We start from the raw sequence: 16,063 nt of genomic DNA, 5'->3' as shown, positions 1-16,063 counted from the left end.
AGTGTTGATGTGGATTGTGTGGTTGATTGATAAGTGGTCATTGTGTGAGTATTTTGTCAATGTTTGTTTTTTATCTGCGCGGATGAGTATGTACAAAGTGTTGCCATGTTTTTTTTGTGTGAGTTTTCAATGGTTTGTTCGATGTTTTTGGATTTTGTATTGTTTTGAATGTTTTTGGTATTTTCGAAGTGTTTTGGATGTTGAACCCAATGAATCACAAGACAATGTAGAATCCACTTCCATCAACTAGATTTTTAAGGGCATTGCCCCCAAGTGTAGACATGACTATGAAAAAGCGAGATGCAAGACACATGAAGTACTTTCTCTGATTGCAGATTTATAACAAGCTATGGTTTCGGATGGATGGATGTATGTATGAAGTAGATATGATCGCAACAAGTCTGAAAGACAATGGAGCCATAGCCTTTACGAGTGGCGCCTGTTTGCCAGGTTTTCACTATCGTACTTACCCAAGGTGCCACCGGAGTGGTTGTTCACCGTTTGGATGCATGATTTTTCTTTACTTTTTTGAATGTTTTTGTATTTCTTCAAGACATTTTTCTGAATGTTTTTGGTATTTTCTGGTATGCAGGGGAGCCTGATGCTCTGTACAGCTTAGGTATAAAACTGCTTTAGGTGCATGCTGTTGATTGGATCTACAAGCGGTTCTCCTTCTGATGTAGCCAACTGATATGCCCCGGAGCCGAACACGGCAGTGACAACATATGGGCCCAGCCAGTTTGATTCAAACTTACCCTGATGTTCTCTGTTTGGTTGGTTGCGAGGATTCTCTCGTAGAACAAGATCACCTACCTCAAAGGTACGAGATCTAACTCGGTGATTATAGCTTCTACTCATGCGCTGCTGATAGGCTTTGAGGTGATTGTATGCAACTTGTCGCTTCTCATCAAGTAACTCTAAGTCCTGAAGGCGTGAGACTCTGTAAGCTTCATCATCTATCAGATTATGTAAGGAAACCTGTAGTGATGGTATCTCGACCTCAATAGGTAGAATAGCTTCAACACCATAGACCAATGACTAAGGAGTTGCGCCTATAGGGGTTCGAATGCTAGTTCGATATGCCCATAGTGCTGGATTCAGTTGAACATGCCAATCACGGCCGGCATCATTGACTGTCTTTTTGAGGATTCTTAATATGTTTTTATTGGATGCTTCGGCCTGACCATTGCCTTGTGGGTAATAGGGAGTGGAAAAGCGATGTTGGATGTGAAATTTCTCACAAAGTTCGCGGACATCCTGATTTTTGAAAGGAAGACCGTTATCTATGATGATGGACATGGGCACACCATACCGGCAGATGATGTAGTTGAGGATGAATGAGGCGATCTGCTTGCCGATGACTTGGGTAAGTGGAACAACTTCAATCCACTTTGTGAAATATTCGGTGGCGGTAATAATGAATTTATGGCCATTGGATGAAGATGGATGGATTTTACCCACAAGGTCAAGACCCCATTGATAGAAAGGCCATGGTGTTGTGATTGGTTGTAGTTCCTAGGCTGGTGCATGTATCAGGTCGCCATGAACTTGACATTTCTTGCATTTTCTGACAAAGTAGTAGGAATCCTTTTCCATAGATGGCCAATAGTATCCATTGCGCAGGAGTTTCTTGGCTAGTGACGGACCACTCGAGTGAGCCCCGCAAATTCCCTCATGGACTTCTTCCAAAGCCTTTGTTATCTCATCTTGTTCTAGACATCGAAGGAGAGTACCATCAAGACCGCGTCGGTATAGGGTTTCAGCAATAATGGTATATCGAGCAATTTGGCGAGTGAAGGTTTTACGTTGGTTATTCGATTGGTTGGGAGGAAGGATGTGATCGTGGAGATAGGTGTAGAATTCACCGTACCATGGGGATTCAGAACCGACAAGGTGACATATCATTTCGGATTCAGGGATATCATAAGCGGGAATCCAAAGTTGTTCTACCAAGAACTCGTAGCGTGTTGAATTCTATGGAAGATCTAGGAGAGATGCGATGGTAGCCATAGTGTCAGCAGCTCGATTATGATCTCTTGGTATCTGCTCAAAAGTGATAGTAGTAAATGATGTCTTTAGAGTGTCCACCATTTGCTTATATGGCATGAGTTTATCATCCTTGGTCTGATATTCATCAGTGGCTTGTCGAATGACTAGTTGTGAGTCGCCATATACTCGCAGTTCCTGTAACTTCCATTGTATGGCTAGCCTGAGTCCTGTGATCAAGGCCTCATACTCTGCAATGTTGTTGGTGCATGGAAATGTGAGCCTGTAAGACTTCGGGATGTTGTCACCTTGGGGTGTGATAAACAGAATGCCTGCCCCCGAGCCATGTCTAGTGTATGAACCATCAAAGTATAATTTCCATGGCTGTGCTGTTGTGATCATGAATATCTCTTCATCTAGAAAATTGGAAATGAGAGGATGATCACCTATGAGAGGTGCATCAGCCAACTGATCTACAATAACCTGCCCTTTGATAGCTTTACAGTCTACATACTCAATGTCAAATTCACTTAGAATCATCACCCATTTGGCCAAGCGGCCTGTCAATGCTGCTTTGCTGAGTAAATACTTGAGTGGATCAATCTTTGCAATGAGTTGTACTTTGTGGGTTAACAGATAGTGCCTCAGTTTAGTGGCTGCTAAGATTACTGCGAGGCAAGCTCGCTCAATAGGTGTGTAATTGAGTTCATAGCCCACCAGTGTGCGAGAGATGTAGTAAACAACACACTCTTTTCCTTCTACATTATGTTGTGCCAGTAGTACACCCAATGTTGTACTTGTCGCTGAGATATAGAGTAACAACGGTCTACTTGGATCTGGTGGGATCAGCAATGGTGGATTCATGAGATAGTCTTTAAGCGTCTGAAATGCTTGTTGGCATCGGGCATCCCACTGAAAGCGGATGTTCTTGTGTAGCAGGTGTGTGAATGGGTGACACTTATCAGCCAATTGTGCAATGAATCTTCGGATGGATTGAAGTCGCCCTTGTAATGTCCTTAGCTGACTGATATTCTTTGGTGGTGGCATATCCATGATTGCCTTAACCTTTGCTGGATTGACCTCAATGCCTTTGCTTGAGACAATGTATCCTAGAAGTTTCCCGGAGGTTACTCCAAAGACACATTTCTTTGGGTTGAGTCGAACATGGTATTGTTCCAGTCTATCAAAGATTTTATCTAAGATGTGGAGATGCCCATCTCTGGTGAGTGATTTTGCTAGTAAGTCATCAACATAATCTTCCATCATAGTATGCATCATGTCATGGAAGATGGTGGTCATTTCTCTTTGATAGGTTGCTCTTGCATTCTTGAGACTGAAAGGCATTACATTCCAGCAATATGTGCCCCATGGACAGGTGAAGGTTGTCTTATGTTGATCTTCTGGTGCGATTTTTATTTGATTGTATCCTGAAAAGCCATCCATAAGTGAAAGCATGGCATGTCCCGCTGTCAGATCCACTATGATGTCGATATTTGGAAGGGGGAAGTCATCCTTAGGACAGGCCTTATTTAGATCTTTGAAGTCATTACAAATGCGGATGCCCCCTTTTGGTTTGCCGACAGGTACAATATTGGAGATCCATTCTGCATAATCAATTGGTCTAATGAAACCAACATCTAGGAGTTTCTTGAGTTCTATTTTGACTAGCACGACAATCTGAGGATGCATTTTACAAAGCTTTTGCTTGACAGGTTTGGCTCCTTCTGCTACAGTAAGGTGATGCATGACTAAATCAGGATCAAGCCCAGGCATGTCTGCATATGACCATGCAAAGTTGATCTGACGCTTCTGGAAGAATTCTATAAATTTAGGTTGTTCCTTTGGAGTGAGAAGAGATGCTAGATGTATGAGATGAGGATTTTCAGGAGTCCCCACATTGTATTCTTTGGTTTCCTCGATGAGAATCGTTGATCGTTCCTGTTGTGTACTAGCAGGGAGAATGTCAAACCCTTCATCCTCAGGTGCCTCAGAGAGGTTTTCACCATTGGATACGCTCTTTCTTTTTACTTTTGTCGGATCAAGCAGTGCCACAGTGTGGTTTTCACTGGAAGATCCATGTTTTATTGTTATATTTTTGCAGCTGAAAGGTTTGGCATCCGCCCCGAAGTATGCTGCGCTATTAAGTTCAATGGCGAATCCAGCTTTGTGATCCCCGCTTGGTAGGTTATCCCTTAATTCCAAAAAGTCAATGATGGCCTCATCGTTTTGGAAGAAGTCAAGACATGGGGGATTTGGTTGGTTCCATTCGATGAGTTTAGGGTGGATAATGGGCATTACTTCATCGATTAGGTTAAGTGTGTTAGATGTGTCAGTGAGGGTTAAGACGTTACGGTGAAGGTCATCAATGGTACTCTCCATGTTAGAATCAGGTGTAGGATGAGACGTAGGGTTTGTGGAAGATGTTTCTAGTTTAGGAACCCAAGTGGTCTTTATCTGTGCTTCTCCATAAATAGGGATGTCTTTGCGTGGCGGAGGTAGTGATGCATCTTCCTCATCTGAAGTGTTAAGCTGTACAGAATCAAATTCCCACTCATGTGAGTCGGTCCTTGAGTCACTTTCCAGCATTTGATTACTATACCATACTGGGATGTCCTTTGAGTTAAATACTGCAGGTGTGATTGGTTGATGTACCTTTGTAGTGATCGGTGCTGCAGGACGGTTGAGGGGATTAAAGGATCCAATACGGGGAGTATCGGTAATATTGACTTGGTGGCTTCTGTTGGTACTGCTGGTGCCATGGATGCTACTACGGGTTCTGATACAGTTGCTGCTACTAATGGTGCTGCCGATGGGAATATGAGTTCGTTTGGTGGGATGAGTGGCATTGGTGATGGTTGTGTTGGGGTTTTGAGCCTCAGTGGGGCAGTTGGGATGGTGCTTGATGCCGCTTTGATAATGAAAGGTGTCCTTTTGGTAGTAGGTTGACATAATGGTTTGCTGGGTTTTCCTTTGAATTTTAATTTAGGAAAAATCTCTTTTTCAAAGCCTAGGCTTGTATTACCTTTGGGCTTGAATTTCGGCAGCAGAGGTTCATGTCGTCCTTGTTTGCAATATCCCAAAGCACTTTGACCATCATACCCCATTCTTTGCATAATGAGGAGGCCTTTACCATACTGATCTGTAGGAAGTTTAACTTGTGGTATATTAGTGGTGATGGGATCTTTATAGATCCAGTCTGCTAAGTCCTCATCTTGGGTTTCTTCTTCTTGACTCTTGCCAAGGATGAAAGGCGTCAAAGCACATGCTGGCATGATTAGTGGTTGCTGAAGTAACTGCTGTGGTTTACCATGTGTTCGAGGTGAAGTGGGCATTTGTCCCACACAAAAGAGTTGACTCAAGTTGTATTCCCCAGTACCTTCCTCTGCTATCTTCATCTTAAGCTTTTCTTGCTTGGGAATAGTGGTGTTTGAACTAGCAAGAGAGGCAGGACTTATATATGATGTGGAGGAAATGGCTTCTCTATTATTAGGAACAGTAATCTCTGGTTGATGGCTGATATTATGACAGTACGCAAAGGGATTTGCATCGCCCAGGATTGTGATCTCTACACCATTATGTGGGAACTTGATACATTGATGGTAGGTAGATGGAACGACTTTCATGGCATGTATCCAAGGTCTCCCTAACAATAGATTATATGGCAGAGGAAGGTCCAGAACCTGACAGATGATGTGTTTTACCATAGGGCCTACTCGGATTGGTAGTACCACAGCTCCTTTGGACGACCGCTCTACATCGTCATAGGCTTTGATTGTGATCTTCTTACGGGGATCCACTGATTCTACCGCATATCCCAATGCTGTGACCAACTGCAGTGTACAAATATTCAGGCCTGCTCCATTATCGATCAAGACTCACTTGATCCGATGCTGGTTAATAAATCCTTCGATGTGGAGCGAAGCGTTATGAGGTTGCTGGAAGGAAGAGTTGTCACTTTCGGAAAAAGTGAGACAAGGTGATGACTTTAGACTTCCAACCATGGCTTGAAATTGGTCTGTATTCAGATTTGCAGGGACTGATGCCTCTTGGAGTGCTTGATCCAAGATAGTTTTATGAGATGGCGATTGGCACAAAATCTCTAAAATGGATATAAGCGCAGGCGTTTTATCTAATTATTCCACAAGATTGTACTGCTTTGGGATGGAGATGGTGCCTTGTGGAGCTGCCTTGATGGTAACTTTGCCGCGACGGGTAACAACATTGCAATTTGAGTTGGGATTTTTGAAGGTTATGGTTGCAACTTGTTCACTGGCATCATACAGATGATTTACAGTGTAATTATACGCGGCCTGTGTATAATCAGTGGTATCAGTGCCTCGCCTGGAAGTGGAAGGACCCCTTTGATCTTGTGATGGAAGTGGATTTTTGAACATCAGATGATCATTATTTGTTGTTTTTGGGTCATGTCCTTCAATTTCAATTTCTCCTCGGTCAATAAGATCCTGAATAAGATCTTTTAATCGGTGACAATTACTTGTCTTGTGTCCTCTTCCTTGATGGAATTCACAGTGTTCAGTATCTCTCCACCATGTCGGTTTGACCTGAGGCTCATAGTTTGATAGTTTAGGTAGAGTGACCAAATTTTGAGAAATGAGTTGTCGCAATACTGTTTCAATGGGTTCCCCTAAGGGAGTGTATGTTCATTTTTGTTTTTGCTGACGAGGTCTTGGTTCATCATGAGATGTGATGTGACCTTGATTGGAAGGAACATTTGTGTTATTCTGAGGTGGAGGATTTTGTCCTGCAAACCGAACCACAGGTTGTGCATTTTGGATAGTTCGGGCATCCACAACCCCATCATTGACGATATTCTTGTTTTTATTCCAGAAGCTTGGTTTATCGCTATTGAAGTGTGGGCGAGGACCATCTTTGGGTTCATTAAAGATTTTGATGAGTCCTTTCTTGATAAGTGCCCTTTCACATTTTAATCCCTTGGTGATCATATCATTGAAAGAGTCTGTGTCTTTGACATCCAGGTGAAATTCCATTTCTTCGTTTAAGTTGGAAATGAATATTTCCACTAGTTCTCATTCATGTAACTGAAGAGAATGTCTGCTAGACATTTGGCGCCATCGTTGCAGGAATACTGAGAATAGTTCACCTAGTTTTTGTTTGGTGTTGCATAGATCAGCCATGGTGATGTCACATTCAATGTTATTAGAGTAATGAGCTAGAAACTTCTGGATGAGTTCCTCAAATGTTCTAATGCCACCTGGTAGTCGGGAAAACCATGATGTGGTTGTTCCTCCCAAGCTTTGGGGAAAAAGGCGCATTAGGTAGGTGTCTTCATATGCCACTTCGAGGCAAGCGGAATGAAATTCTCTGACATGATCACGGGGATCCCCCTTTCCTCTATATTTTTCGAATTTGGGTGTTTCGAATCCTTGTGGAAAGGGTGGCATATAAAGATTCTGATCAAAAGGATAAGGACAGATGTCATTGAGTGAGAATTGGTTAGTTTTGACACCACTATGAAGTTGTTGGGCGAGATTCTCGACTTGTTGCCGCAACATCTCCATTTCAGTTGGAGGTGGAGGTGGTGGGTTACCTCGAGGAATGTTATATCTGATGGGATCTCTACCTCTTTCCTCTTCATGGTGACTTTGTCTTTCTGAAGCTTGTCTCAATTGGGCAAGATCGAAGTCAGAGGGGAGTTTGGCTCCTTCTTGAGCAAGTTTTAAGAAGTGAGCATCCGCATTGCTCCTGAGTATTTCGTCAAACAGCCTGTTAAAGAGAGGGTTATGCTAAGCCCTTTCTATTGTTGTAGGAGTAGGAGTACTTGGGTTTTCGTCATTTGCATTTCCACCAAGTGCTTCTTGAAATTCATTGAAATTTTCCTCTTCTTCTTCTTCTATTTCTATTTCTCGTTGCCTTGAATGTGATCGGGTTTGAGCCATTTTGTTTATGAGTCTTTGTTGAAGTTGAGTGAAAATGATGATGAGTTTTTGATGAAATGAGAGATTGATGATTGGTGAATTGTGTTGCATGTGGATCTCTAGCACTTTTAAGGTAAACGTAACCGAAATTCCTTTTTTTTGAATTGCTTGCTTGTTTGATAAGATTTTGATGTGATAAGGTGTAGAGAAATCTGAGATGTGTTACAGATTTAACTACCTAGTAATGAGAGGATTCACTCATAAACTAGTTTTAACCTGCGTAGATGTGTCTCTTAGGATGAGCTTATCCTAGATGTAGAAACAATCTGAAAAGTGATGTGATGTGTTTGATTTCAAGCAATATCTAAAAGAGAACTTGGGACAGGAACCTCTTAATGTTTTGAGAGTTGGTATGAATTGATGATGAAGTGATGATGTATGAAAAAGATGATGGATGAAAATGTTTTCAACTTCAATAAAAACTTTGTGTCACAAATGGGACAAACTCTACCTCTTCCCTTTCAGGCGTTGATGGTATTTCTCGAGCTATGTTGTAGGTGATACAGACGTTTGGGAAAAAGTTGGGATTAATCTTACCTCCTTGGTTTTTGTGATAACTTAGAGCTCTATATTGCATAAAAGCTCTGCGTTTCAATGATTCTGAATCAAATTCATTTGTTTTGCCTTGAAGGTAGAGATGCATGTGACGCAGAAAGACTCTATGGGAGACAAAGATTTGTCTATTGATATAGAAGAATTTCCTCCTTTTGATCAAAGCCTTTGAGCTTAATGGTCTTCTTTTCAAGTTGATATTCTGATGATGCTTCTTCTTTCGCAAGATGTGAAAAATGGTCATAAAATATTGACTCTTTGTTGTTTGTACTTTTGCTTTTTTGATGTGTTTGGTTGGATGAATACTTTGTTTTTGGAAGTGATTTTCTGATTTGATGTTTCTTTGACAAGAAAACAAAGCAAGCACACAAACACAAGAATGTTGCCTAAAAGGCACAAATGAGTATGGGTCTAGATCAACCCAATCCTTGGACTTGTATATGACCCTTCCTTTTGATGTATTTTAAGGTGTATTTCCAAAGCCTGAAGTCGGCTCAATTTGCACTTGGTCTTTAAAATGAACACACTTCAAACACTTTTTATCCCTAAGGTCAAATGGCCAATTGTGATAAATTTAGCCCACATCTTGATATTTCTTCGACTTTGGTACTACATACCTTATGAATCCCGCCGTGGCAGGTAAGGATGTGATATACTAAGTCTTGCACGAGCATAACAAATAGATGATCCCTATGATGGGGGAGTCACCATTTCATCAAGCCACAAGTGACTTTTCAAAAAGCTATGTTTCTACTCAAGGAAATATGTATGGTGAGTATCTTGGGAGCAAAACCATCTATGCTCTTGCACTAAATTATATCGCAAATATTCTCAATCAATAGAACGGGTGGGCTACTACTAAAAGGTGTTTAGTCATGTTCGATGTTTTTGGACATAAGTTCATTCTACAGTGACTCACTTAAGAGCCTTGTAACTGGTGGTGGGGCCCATTTGTCCTTTCGGCCAGTTACACTGTAGGAACAACTATACCCAAGGCTACAACTTTCGCTCTCACCTGATTTCTATAGCGGCTCGAAGGATTTACCGCTCGAGGTCGTTCCCAAGAGTATCGATCCCTTGGCAGGCCTCTCTTAAAAAGATAAAATTTTGAGTGTTACTAACACTTTTCTCTTACACCTAGGACCACGAAAGTCAAGGGAGAGGATAGTGTGTGTTAGAGGTATGACCACTCGACTGACTTTTTGCACAAGTGTGCCAAGCACGAAAGACACTTGTTCTTTTTAATCCACCATTTCAAATGTGGTCTAACTATTTGGAGATGTTTCTCCAACAGTCATGGTGTTCTTTTTAACTTCAAAGGCAATGTGTTTTGTAATCTAGAATTTGGAAATCCTAGTCAACTTAATGAAATACACGTTTGCTTGAAGTAAAATTTGTTTGCCAAAAAATCAAAACAAATGGATTTGTGTATTTTATGTGCACCAAAATTGGAAGTGTGGATTGTGAATCTCTTTAGTTTGATGCAAGGACATCAAATTTGCTTGTTGATTTTAAGCACCAAAAAGACAAATGATCCTAACTAGAAAGCAATGGAAATTTGTTTGTTTCAAGTTTTTAATGCACCAAAGGAATATTTGTGATTTTTAGTGGTGAGTTTTAAAACCTGCACAAACAATAAATAGATAGTAAAATCTATGTCCAAGGGGGGGCTTCCACAAGCCTAACATTTTCAATTTTTCGGTTACAAGGTGAGTTTTACAACATTATATTACAATAGCGCTAGTCTGCGTTTAAACAGAAGTGCTATTTAACACAAAAGCGCTAAAAGAAGGGAAAAGCCAGAGAGGCAAAAGCGCTGAAAGATTTTCAATAGCGCCAAAAGAACGACAAATGCGCCAAAACAAATCCAAATGCGCTAAAATTTGGACAATAGCGCTAAAAGAGAAAGTGTCGGTAGCGCTAGAATGTGTTCAATAGCGCCAAAGCGCAACCTGTGTGACAAATTCAACATTCAAAAATGTTAGTTTGCTAAAAAGATGATTTTTTTTGGTGTTTCGATTCACGTCGGGTTCACCAAATGATGCCCTGCAAAATGGACAAGATTAGCAAATGACAAACAACACAAGAAACCAGAAAACTGTTAGTGTTATTCAATCGAAGACTAATCTAAATAGGCATACCAAGAGAGACACTAAAAACATGAAAGCATATTTAACTAAAGAAGCAAATATGATGAGGCATCTCCAAATACCTCCTAACATGCTCTTAACTCTTTCTCCCTTGTTCCTCTCCTCTCCAAGTTCCAAAATAGTGTAGCTCTCAGCAGCTTTTTGCACTATGGATGCTTATGGAGGATTGAGATTGTAGTATTGTGCTCCAAATTTGAAATGAAAAGCTAATACTATGCTATTGATGCTAAAATGATTGATTTTATCCAAAATGACAAGATATTAGTTAATTATGCTAAAATGCTCTCTTAAAATGCCTATAGCTTAAATGCATACAAGTTTTCAGGATCTAGATTATGAAGAAATGGGCTCTATTTATAGGAAAAATGGAGCAATGGATGGTTGAGATTGAGCAATCTCAACAAGAGTCAGGATTGAATGATTTCAAATCCATGTGAGGGCTTTCAATCCAATCCCAGGATGACAAGTGTCAATGTGAGATAGGTTGAGAGGGGAGGGAATAAGCATTTAATGCTTGACATGACTTTGGGAGCTAAGGTCAAGGTTGGTTGAATGAATAAACTCTTTATTCAAAGAATAAAGCTTTTATCCAATAGATAAACTCTTGTGCAAATGTGAAATGGATGAATATGGTCAAAACAATAAATGTTTAGGGGGACAAGTTTGAAATAACCATAAATGGTTATGTAAGAGCCATAAATGGTCATGTAAGAGCCATTAGTGGTCTTGGAAGACTTTGGGGGTTAATTTGTTGAACACACAAAGCATTAAATGCTTTTCAAAGACTTTGGAGTCTTTGAGAAGTGATTCCATTTTGCTTAGGAATGTGACAATAATTAGGGGATGGATTAGGCTAAGTAGGAAGGGGTTTAGAAGAATCTAGAAGGGAATTAGATTTGCAAGTGGGTTTGGTGGGTGAGGGAAAATAGGATTTTATTTAACATAAAAATTCATTTATTTCAATAAATGTGTGCAAGTTGCATTTGTAGGAAAATGCAAGTGGGGGGGGATAATGATTTAAATAAATGTTTTATTTAATTTATTTAAAAGAGGAAAAAGGGATTTTAATTAAATAAATAGATTTTATTTATTTAATTGATTGGAATTTGATTTAATGAATTAATTAAAACAAATTGAATAATTTATTTAATTAATAGAAGAATGTTTGGGGATGAATTAATTAAATATTAATTTAATTAATTGATGGCTAGTGGATTTTTAATCAAATAAATAGCGAATATTTATTTAATTAAGTTGGACAGATTTGTGTGACTACAAAAACTATGTTTGAGAGATCAGTTTATCAAAAGAAAATGTGATTATGCACTTTGAGATGATATATCTTAAACTTTTTGGAGACGAGTACTTGAAAACCTTGGTGTGTCTAGTTTCAAATCTGCTTTGACAAAAGATAACCTAACCGAGTGCCCCAAGAAAATGACTTAGTCACTATGTTTAACTGTCTGAGAAATGGGTTGTTTTTTTTCTTCTAATTTTGATGCAGTTTACCAGAAACACTGACAAAATGACCAAGAACACTGCTATACTGATCATAAACACTGCCAAAATGACCAGGAACTGTACTCTGTTGACTAAAAATGCTATGGTACTGACCATAAACATTGTGAAAATGACCAGAAACGCTGCAAAACTAACTCAATGCTATGATACTAACCAGAAACACTGTTGTTTGGACTAAAAACACTGCTATACCAACCAAAAACCCTAATGTTTATACCAAGAACTCTAAGGTTTAGACCAAGAACTCTGATGTTTGTACCATGAACTTTGAGGTTTAGACCGATGATGTTGGAACTTAGAAAATGGTTGTTTTGACTCAAAGAGTTGATGTGAAGACTTAGACAACTAATGTTTAGATCTAGAAAGTAAAAACTTAGAGAGTTAATGTTGAAATTGAGAAAGATGAAATTCAAATTGAGAGAGCTAAAGCTTAGACTAAAAGAGCTGATGTTTGGACCAAAAGAGCTACTATTTGGACTGAAAGCGATACTGTTTTGACTGAAAGTGCTATTGTTTGGACTGAAAGAGATACTGTTTGGATCGAAAGAGCTACTATTAGGACCGAAAGAGTTGTTTGGATTGAAAGTGTTACTGTTTGGACGGAAAGCGCTACTGTTTGGATTGAAAGAGCTACTGTTTGGATCGAAAGAGCTACTATTTGGACCGGAAGAGCTATTCTATTGTGAAATGTGTAAATCCGACAGTTTGAAGTTTGAGTTTAAAATTTTTGTTGTTTCAATGGATGATATCTTGACGTGATTCAAAAACACAGAAGCCAGATTGTCTTTGTCCCAGAGAACAACATAACTTGTGTATGTTTGAGGCCTTAAAGAAAGCCCAAGTTTTCACAGGTTTTGAACAATTGAAAACACACCAATCAGTCTATCCTAAGGAAATTGGTTTCATTATTATTTCTCAGCCCACAACTTGGTACCTTATCATCTCACACAACCTTATCACCCCCTAAAGGGCGCTCGTGTTTTTGCCTTTGTGAGAGTTAGTGGACTCCCGTTATGAGCCCAGCAATAAGGTCTCAAAAGGAGAGTTCGCACATATGCTCAAGAGGGACATATGGCGAGTGTCTTCGAGAGAGATTCTTCCTATTGGTGTAAATAATTATTCATCATGGATATTATTACACTTTACTTAATTAACTTAGGATAATGCATCTCATCGCAGTTTGAATATGAAACACTTAGGGAAGTATGCACATAGGGATATAGCTTGTAGGAGAAATTCCACCTTTTGTGGTCTTATCTTGTTGTTACACTCCACATTCGGTGGGTCCTCCACTTCTTGTGGAATATTATATTATTTCTCCTACCTACCCCTACTTTTTCTTACCTACCCCTACTTTTTCTTACCTACCCTTGTTTCTCATTGAGCCACATGTCATGATTGTGTGCTCACATATCCATATGGCCTTGCCTATAAAAGCAGGCCCATATTCATTGTATTGGTTAATCCAGTTGATCATTTGCATATTGATGAGAATACAGTTTGTTCTTGTCATACTTTTGTCTCTCTTTTATACTTTTCATTGTGCCCTTGATCTTGGCAAAATATCACATGGTATCAGAGCTATTGGAGCTTCATTGATTGGTTTTGGGAGACATCTTGGAAGGCTTCTATTTTTGGATCTGAGGTATTGCGTGTTTTGGAGGCATCCTAGAGCATTTTCAACCTCACCATTGCATCTAGGAGGTCGTTTCCATAAACATCGAGTATAAACTCAACCTATTTGGCGAAAGTTGGATTTTGGGTGTGGAGGAATTTTTTGCCCAATCTGGGCGGTATGGTACGAAATTTTTGGATTTAAAAAAAAATCTATTTTTTCTGATTTTTTTTTTATTCTGAAAAAAAAGGGGTGATTTTTTTTTGAAAAAAAAATAAAAAAAGAAAATTAAAAAATCATTGAATTTTTTGGGGGAGTCCCGTGACCCACCCCCCACTGTACCCCGCACGCAGTCTCTGCAGGTACTGTCAACGCCGTCGTACTCCGTGCAACGACCACCCTGCCTCCGCCCTTCGGCCCGCCATTGGCAACATCCGGATCCTCCGGCAACGACAACTGCTCCCACCGGCCCCTCCAGCCTTGCCTTCCGTCACCAGCGACCCCGCTTCGGCAACAACTCCGACAGCCACCGACAACCGGGCCCTCTTGCCACTGGCCACCAGCAATCGGATTCCGGCCACCGGCAACTGGCCCACTGGGCCCAGTCAGCTTTCCCAGGTGTACCACACCCGCCACTGGCCCGTGGCAAACATTTTGCACCTAGTCAGTGCCCAGTCATCGCCACGTCACCGCCCAGTCAACCTTGTCCAAGGGGTGCGACAACCATTTTGATGGTCATACGATCGTCAAATTTAACACAGTTTTTTGCTGACATTAGCCTGTGTCAACATCTTTTTTAAAATTTTAGACCCTTCTCCGTTGAGCAGTTTGGTTTTTTGGGTCAACTTTGGAGGCTCATAATTTGCTCAATTTTGCTCCTTTTTGGGTGCAATTTTTTTTTTATTTGGGCTAATTTTTTGTGCTCTTCGCAGTGGTGTGGTTATTTTATGATTTTGGTGCATAGGTTTTTCAGAATTTTTAGTTTCTCTCATATTTACATGTCCAATCTTCGATTTTGCAACTTCAAAGGCTTCGTTTGAGCTCATACGACCTCCTTTTCAGGTGCTGTTTTTTTTAAAGTGCATATTTCTTTGTCTACTTTCATAATCTATGATCAGTTTTCAAAGATTTTGAGTGGATATTGTACTTTCAGATATTAGTCTTTTTTGGCCTATCTGGTACTTGTAATTTGCTTGGATCTTAGTTTAGATCTCTTGCATTATCAGTTTGAGTCTCCTTCGGCCTCATTGAAGCAGTTGTAAAGTTGAAATCAGAAGTCCACTTTGCCATTTTTTGCAAGTGGCTCATTGTACACGCATTAAGTATAAAGTGTCAAATCATCATTTTTTTATTTTTATTTTTTTTGGGGGGGGGGTCTTGTGTGATTGTGCCTCTCTTTCCTTGTGCTCTTTCATTTTTGTTGCTACGAGTTCTCATAAATTTCCACCTTTAACTCCACATAATTATGCATCTTGGAAAATTAAAACATGGAGCAAATTAATGGAAAAAGGACTCACGCATTACATAGATGGAACAATAGCAACACCACCTGATCCTAAGGCTGATCCTAATGCTAAGTTAGAATGGCTCACTAATAATTGCATGGCTCTTGGAACTTTGCATAAGTATGCATTAGATGACCTCATTTTTCACATTGAGAAGTGTACTACAATCAAAGAGGCTTGGGAAATGTTTCAGAAATTGTATGGTCAAGTTGATGAAATCAGAGGTTACAAGATTGACAATGAACTCACCAAATTGGATCCCAAGAGTTTTGATACAATCCAAGATTATGTCACCAAATCAAATAAGCTAAGAGCCAAGCTTAAGGATTGTGGATTTGACAAAAAGGATGCTTAGTTGATATTCAACTTGTTGGACAAGCTTGCACTTGAATATGCAACATTTGTGTCTACCTCGAATCAGTTTTTCAGAGGGTGTATGTTCAGGATGTTCCATGGGCAAGCATCCTGAGGAGAAGTTTGATAAAGGGAAAGCTTGGAGAGCTTTGGAAGTTCTTCAACTTGTTCACAACGATGTAGCAGGCCCATTTCCATCACCTTCATTTAGTAAGGCCCGCTATGTCCTCACCTTCATTGATGACTACTCCCGCTTCACTTGGGTCTACTTTCTTATACATAAGAATGAAGTGTTTGACAAATTTCAAGACTTCAAGGCTCGTGTGGAGAAGCAATCCGGGAAAGTGGTCAAGATTCTTTGCATAGATAATGGAAGGGAATATGTGAACAAAAGACTTGAGGATTTTTGTACATTTGAGGGGA

Source organism: Cryptomeria japonica, chromosome 3 (assembly GCF_030272615.1).
Source record: "Cryptomeria japonica chromosome 3, Sugi_1.0, whole genome shotgun sequence".
Classification (NCBI taxonomy): Eukaryota; Viridiplantae; Streptophyta; class Pinopsida; order Cupressales; family Cupressaceae; genus Cryptomeria; species Cryptomeria japonica.
The sequence above is the reverse complement of the archived record's forward strand: the minus strand, read 5'-3'. Positions refer to the sequence as shown.